Below are 7,474 nucleotides of genomic sequence, written 5' to 3'. Positions count from 1 at the left end.
AGGCTCTAATGTGCTTCTCAATTCAGATAAGGCTGGGCTCCTTTCTCCCGTGGCAGAAGGTGTGTCCAGCTCATTCATTTTGTCAACTAGCCTATTAAATGATAGACACCAGAGACAATGACGCGCTGGGCAGAGTTTAACATGCAGCAAACAGTCTCCTGCAGCAGTAAATAGTTCTCTCCTTTCTCTCGCCTCCCATTGTGCCTCATACAAACCCTTCAGCACTTCATTTGCAATGTCCCTCCTTTTTTCTGCTCCCCTTCCCCTGTTGCCTTTCGCAACATTAGCCAGCGATGCTTTTTGGTTTTGGTTACAGCAAAAACGAGGTTAAAAAAAAGGAAAACTGTTAGAAATCCCAAAAAACAATGACTGGAGAGTAATTGAAAAAAACATTCAAAGAAGGTCAAACTTTTTGATATCTTCTTTATGTAGGGTTAGTTGAGTGAGTGAATGAAACTGTGCATTCAGCCCAACAAGTCAAAGTAAGAATCTTTATTGTCAGCATGTGTGAAATTAGCAGCAATCTCTTGTCAGCTTCATTCGAGAGTGCAAAAAATGAATCAAAGTTCAGCCAAAAGTATCAATAGAAAAAAATGTTTTATTTCAAAAACTTTTTTTTTTCTGTTTCTGTTGTTACGTGTTTTCAGGGTTGCACGCTTTGCATGTTTTGATGTATGAGAGAGAGAGAGAGAGAGAGAGAGGGAGAGAGAGAGAGAGGGAACCAAAACAAAAGAAAAAACACACGCGTGAGGAAAAGGCTTGTGTAACCTTTCACACTGCAACTAATGATCCTCCACATCATAATAGGAAGTGGGACAAGAGGGGCGACAGAGCCGCATTTTAGGCACAGTAAACAGGCATATCGGCACTGGGCCTGGCAGCCGTGGGGGGGGCCGGGGGGGTGGGGTGGGGGGGGCGAGCGGGGAGCTCCGGTCCGCGCGTGTTGATACCTCATGCTGAGCATGGAAATCGGCCCAGACAGCTCGGCCCATTGTGTGCCGGCCAGAGAGCCAAAGGTTGCTTGTAATCAAATTTGAGGTTTTATTCCTCAGGCTGGTGGAGAAGGCACGGCGCTCTGTCACATGACCAGTGTTTGCAGAACTGTGAGAGTGTTAACATGCTTTCATGTGGAGCGGCGGTGGCGGCGGTGGCCGTGGTCCCATGAGGCTTTTTCTCCTCCTCTTTTTTCATGAGTGCTTGAAAGACTTCCACATTGGAGAGCACCCTGCACTTTGAGCACCACTGATTCCAGTTGTTTTTAGTGGAGTATGGCTGAACTGGGGTCAGCACTGAGGATTTATTTTTACCTCTACAACAACATTAGTAGAGTTTGGAGATTTCAGATTCAGAAGGAAACAAGTTTTTTTCAAGGGTATTAAAATAAAAAAACACAAAAATTCCTCACTACCAGTGAATTTCCAATTCTGATCTCGTTTTTTTTTTTTTAAAAGGCATCGCTGAGTGCGAATCATCATTAAGATTCACCACTTGGTAATTAGACAGATTCCAATAGAGCTCTCCAGGAGAGGGAGGTATAATTAGCCTATTCTAAAACCCTGAGGCAAGTTCATGTGAATTTATTTGATGTCCGTCTCTTTTCAGAAATGGAGGGAAAGTAAAAAAAAAAAGAAAAAGAAAAAAGAAAGAAGCGAGGGTCCCTCCATTCACAGAGCCAACAATGGGGCCCGTTGAAAGCTAGCACTCTACAGACGCGCTGAGATCCCTTTTCTCCCCTTTTCTAACCCCACTAAAGCCCTTAAAAAGATAGCGGCCCATTGCACACGCAATTGATATTCCACCACTCGAACTTAATATCGTGAATGGAGGGCCAGGCTCCATGAATCAGGGAGACAATGCGCTTAGCTTAGCAGCAAACTGGCACTTTGTGCGCGGTGTCTGTGTCTCAGAGGAGGAAGTTTCTAATGTGAGCCCCACAATTGTGTGTCTATAGAGTTCTAATGAGCTTCTGTACGCCCAGTGAATGGCTGCGGGCAATTCACCGCGAGGGCCCAATGAGCCGACTCACTGCACACATTCACCACGGGGTCCAGGGGGGGGGCAGGCTGAGAGGGAGAGAGGGAGGGAGGAGGGAGGAGGGGTGCTCTTTAAAGGATCAACATGCATGCTTTGATGGAGGTTACGTCTGTTGATAGCTAGTATCCACATACTTATACTTTTTTCATTGAATTATATACTTAGCAAAATGCTTTCTCACAGTTGTGCCAATCTTGTTTGAAAACCTGACTGATTGAGTTACAACGTCATAAAAGAACCGGGGTTTAAGGTTAAAGCCAGTGAGCTCAGCACTCCTGTATACGCAGCAATGTAACGCTTCAATGCATTCACAAAAAAAACAAAAAACTTTGACGTGCTCTCAAACTTTCTGCTGGAACCTCCTGCATTAAGTCAGGGAAGGACAAAGTATCTTCTCCTCTGGTGTCATATGAGACTGGAATCATTGTGTCTGCGGTTCTGCAGTGACTGTTGGCAGAAACAAGGCCGTGTCACACAGCCCACAAAGGCCCACAGCTTTGGTTGGTGCTGCAATCCATGCTGAATGTTGAATGTTGTGAGCCACAAAGTGGCGGCCATTAGAGTTCAGTGTTTCCCCATGTGCAGCGTTTCTCAGCGCCAACTAGTGGACAAACCTGCAAATAATCATTAAATGGCAAAGAAGAGAAAAAAGTCCTGCGGAAAGTCAGTGGCAATTGTCATGGATTCCTTACACAAAGCGATGTCCTTTAATTAACATATTTGGACTTAATAATTTGGACGCAATAATAATCTTCTAAATTATTATACGATTTTATAAATATTTGAAAATGGCAGCCTCATTCTTTTCATTCTTGTTCACTCAGGTTTGTTCTGATGACTGTCATTGTGTTACAAACCGTTGCATCACTTGTGGATTGAAGTAAGTTTTCTCACACACTTCGGCTGCATTCCGGTGCGTGAGCCCGGGGCGGTCGGACAGCGACACTCTCTGTCGTGTCTCAGTACTGCACCACGTGGATCTTAGACCGCTTCAATCCTCTGCTTTGCGCGCATGATGGCGCTGTAGCAACGAGGACTGTGCAGCGCAGGCGTCTGAGAGCAGCACAACCCGTGCTGACGATCGTGAACACAAAGTAAGTGTTGGACGTGCATGCCCCCTTCACAACACAACACAACACAACACAACACAACACAACACAACACACAGTTATTGCATTGAAATAATTATAATTAGAAATGATTTACCTGTATGTATGTTTTAGTGTAACCCAATGGAGGAACACAGAAAAGTAGTGTTATTATTATTATTATTATTGTTATTATTATTATTATTATTATTATTATTATTATTATGTTTGTTATTATGTATAGTGTGGTGCCAGCCTGGAGGTAGAAGTAATAAACACCGAAGGAGCCAAAGCCTATCTATCCTGCCTGACGAAGGATGCAGACCCTGAATTGAGACACTGCCATTATCACACATTCAGGCGAACGGTCGCCAGTATTTCCATGTCAAAAAGAAAGAAATATAATCAAACACACGTTATCACATCGTCCTTTTTCAAAACTTCTCTCACTTTCTTCATTCTGCATCAGCTCTTCTTTTCTTGGAGGCTTTGAGATCATGAGTTAAAGTCAGGTGAAAACACAGGGCTATAGTGGCTCACCAAAAACGGGTCAGAAATGGCCCGTGTGCAGTGAGCACTTTGCAACAGCTTGGACTTTCATTTGAACCTCGACCTTGAATTTGTTCCATGCAGATGATGAGACTTCTGCCGCACTGCCGGCCGCCTGCAGGGCTTTCTGTGTGCAGTGGAAGCACTTTGGCTCCTTCGGTGTTTATTACTTCTACCTCCAGGCTGGCGCCACACTTTGATGACTCTTATTTTGCTGATGGCACTTGGAGAAAATGACCCACCTGCAGGCAGGAGGAGGTAATGACGCTCCCCCCTGTCCACACCCAGAAGATATCCAGTGTTGTGAATCATGAGAAGTGTCGCTCACAGCTGACGTGTCTCTAGCTCCGCCCTAAACTGTGACACCGCTTGCTGCGCACCGCCATCAGAAGCAGAGATTAAATAAATAAAGGCTCCTGTTTGTCGAGGTAAGTGCTTTGTTTGGTTCTGTTTTCAGCCAAGATGTGCAGATTGCAGACAGACTGGTACACAGCATTGGTCAACGTTAATGTGGGCTTCTGACAGCGCGAGCTGATCAGAGTATGAGACTGGGAAACATCCAATAATCACATCTCCTGGTCTCTATTAATGTACTCCAGTGGAGAAACTATCTCCAATAAATAAAAAATAAAAAAAGGTTTTCCCAGCGATCCAGGGATCGACTGTGATTGAGTTTGGATTTGAGAAAGGCTCAACGATGTCTGTCTGGCAGGACATTTATTGGGATGGAAGGGAAAGTGTGTGGTGATTGGATGAGGCAGATCAGTGCTGTCAGATGAAGAGAGATTGTTATTAATGTGACTGACAGCGCAGTCTCATTCCTTTTCCTGCCACCTGCCACGTGGCAACAGCTGACTTGACTAATTGTTGGATTAATGACCCCAGTAAGACTAATGGAGGACACCTGAGAAGCTCTGCTGGTCCCAGGCTCCGCCTCCTCTTACCATCATGATGCCTTTAAATGGAGAAATAAAGCTACTTTAAAAAAGACGGGAGTCCTTTTAAACCTGGCTTGCGAAGCCGAATGCAGCTCAGCACTCTTCTTTGTTCTTGTCGCACGCTTGCTGACACCATCTGAAGCACATAAATGGACCTTGGTCTCGTCAGACCACGGGACATGGTTCCAGTAATCCATGTCCTCAGTCTGCCTGTCTTCACAAACTGTTTGCCGCCTTTTTTTTGTGCATCATCTTGAAAAGCCATGCAGTGTGCGACTGTGGGGCCCATAGTTTTTATTATGGACACTACTTAATGATTTCATTTGATTTTATTCCATTATTATTTCCAATGACTGTTGTGTTATTGTTTCACCGGCAATGGTAGAGGTTAGGCTTCGGCGTGGAATCGAATATTTGTGTATTGCACACGGGCACCTGCAGGACACCTGTAGCTGAGGGGGGCGGGGGGTCCTGACGCTGCTCGGGGTTCCGGTCGCCGATTGGAGAAGAGTTTTTTGTTGCTAAGCTAATGCCCGTGTGTACGACAGGTAGCAGAGGTTGCAAAGCACACAGGTACGCCTGGACCTTCTTCTGATCGTCCAGGTGTGCAACACATCTGGGAGGCACCGCTGGGATCGATCAACGCCGCATTCAGCGTGGACCGGAAGGAGACGGCGCTCGCCTTCGATCAAGATAAGGAGCGCGCGGCTGCACCGGAGACGATGGATCCGGAAGAGTTGGCAGAGATCGCGTGACAGAAAGTGTGGCTTGTTCTACTGGACCAGCTGAAAACAGTAGGTGCTGAAGCCAAACTCCCGCCTGGAATTGCCACGACAAGGCGGGCGTTAGTCAAACAAATAACCCAATTCATAGATAAAGTCATTGATGAAGAAGAGGAGGATGTTGCCATGCATCAGCGGAAAACAATGTTAAAGAAGCACTATGACAGGAAGACCTATGGGGCAGAATTGCAACCAGGGTGTCGGGTACTGGTGCGGGATTGGAGGGGGCCCAGGGAAAGGCAGGTCTTCGGGTTCGGCCTGAGACGGGTCCTAACGAGACAAGAGTTCTGCACAGGAACCTCTTACTGCCCTGTGATGTCCTGCCTGTGGAAGAGGAAACACAGGAGAGGAAGGAGACCGACAGACATCTGCAGGGGAAGTGAAGGAGAGAGACCCTGACAGCAGTTCAGAGGATGACAGTGATTGGACATTCATCACCACACGACCAGCACAGCCAGTGGATCAGGTCCAGAGCCAGCTGAGAGTGGAAGCCGATGAATTCTGGCCACGAGTCCCTGACGGAGGACGAGAGCAAGATGAAGAGGAAGACGAGGGTGAGATTGAGCAAGGAGAGGGGAAGACATCAGAGGCCGGAGGCATTCTCTGACAGAGTGGAAGAGTCGGCATCGGATGATGCAGACGAGACGAACCCAGAACCCCGGTCAGCTCCATCAAGACCATAGCCTTGAAGAAAAAGAAACCCAGCCAAGACACTTACAGCACATTAGGTCAACCCTCAGTGACACAGAGGCATAGGTAAGGTGACAGTTAGAAGTAAGAGATACGTTCATAGGTCTGTGTTATAGTGCATGGTGTTGGCAATTAAAACTACTCAGTTCATAGTGGTATTTTAACTTAGAATTTTGTTAAAAATACAAGGTAAAGTACTCGGGTCCAGACCACTGACACATAGAATTTTTTGGAGAAGAGTTTTTTTTGTTGCTAAGCTAATGCCGGTGTGTACGACCGGTAGCAGAGGTTGGAAGACAAAAATAAACTGTGAAAAGCACACAAGTACGCCTGGACCTCCTTCTGATCGTCCAGGTGTGCAACACGACGTATGGTCTGAGCACTGACACACTGACCTTTAACCCCTTCAACATCTGCAGCAATGCTGACAGCACTCATACCCCTGTTTTTGAAAGACAGCGTCTGGCTCTGACACTGAGCACGTGCACTGGACTTCTTCACTGGACCTTGACAGAGCCGGTTCTGAGTGAAACCGGTCCTGTTGTATCGCTGCCTGGTCTTCTTCTGCTGTTTGCACTTTGGAAAGCATTGTGTGTAAGTTGAATGTGTTCATGAGTTACTCAATCATCCACATTAAGAATGCTTTGGTAAATATTGTTTAAGAGTACTTACTTTGAAATGTATTGTTTAAAAAAAGTGTTGAACTCAGTTCTGCTGATGATGTTGATGTTTAGCGTTGAGTGCTCATGCTGTGTTCTGGAACTGTAAAGATGCATTTAGAGGGGAAACGATTGTTGTGTTGTTTATTGGCCTTTGATGGTTTAATCCTTTCATTAATAATGAGAATTTGTGATTTAAATGTACAAACAACAAAGTCTGTGCACTTGAATTCTTACCCTTTGTATGGTTTATTGTAGAGGTGGAATTTTGTTATTGCAGTTTCATTCCATACTCACATCTTCATGCAACAAGAGCCTGCGTGAAAGCAGCTTCAGCACTCCACCGTGACTGCCATGTCTCTGTGAATGGACTTTGGCTAGCTGTCAAATTGTGGCTGCTACTCTTCAAGGAGGACAGTATATGTTGCCCCATGAAAAGATATCATTAAATATTTGCAGAAATGTGAGGAGGGCGTTGTCAGTGGTGTGGGCTACATAATATGCAGGTGTATGCAGGTATATGCAGGTATATGCAGGTACATGCAGGTATATGCAGGTATATGCAGGTATATGCCGTATAACCTCTAGGAAAGGTTCCGATTTACCGTACAACGAATGAAAAAGGTACAAAGATACGCATCAGTATGTTGTTGTTTTTGACTCAATGTTGACTTTCCCATTTAAAAATGTGATTAAAAGGATGTTTTGTGTTCTGATGTGTTTACTGAGCATGG

The 7,474-nt window shown here is 45.5% G+C and overlaps 1 protein-coding gene across 1 annotated transcript in view; it reads right to left on the bottom strand.

Moving 5' to 3' along the window:
* dbx2 (developing brain homeobox 2) overlaps positions 1-21 on the bottom strand; it is a 5,175-nt gene extending 5,154 nt beyond the window's left edge. Inside the window, exon 1 of the mRNA XM_076017089.1 lies at positions 1-21. This exon is cut by the window's left edge and continues 467 nt beyond it. The gene's annotated coding sequence lies outside the window, so the exon portion shown is untranslated.
* Between the last annotated feature and the right edge of the window lie 7,453 nt (positions 22-7,474).

Source organism: Nelusetta ayraudi, unplaced genomic scaffold (assembly GCF_046127955.1).
Source record: "Nelusetta ayraudi isolate G7.1 ecotype Tasmania unplaced genomic scaffold, CSIRO-AGI_Nayr_v1 ptg000258l, whole genome shotgun sequence".
Classification (NCBI taxonomy): Eukaryota; Metazoa; Chordata; class Actinopteri; order Tetraodontiformes; family Monacanthidae; genus Nelusetta; species Nelusetta ayraudi.
Note: the sequence above shows the minus strand (reverse complement) of the source record. Positions and strands in the feature narration are given on the sequence as shown.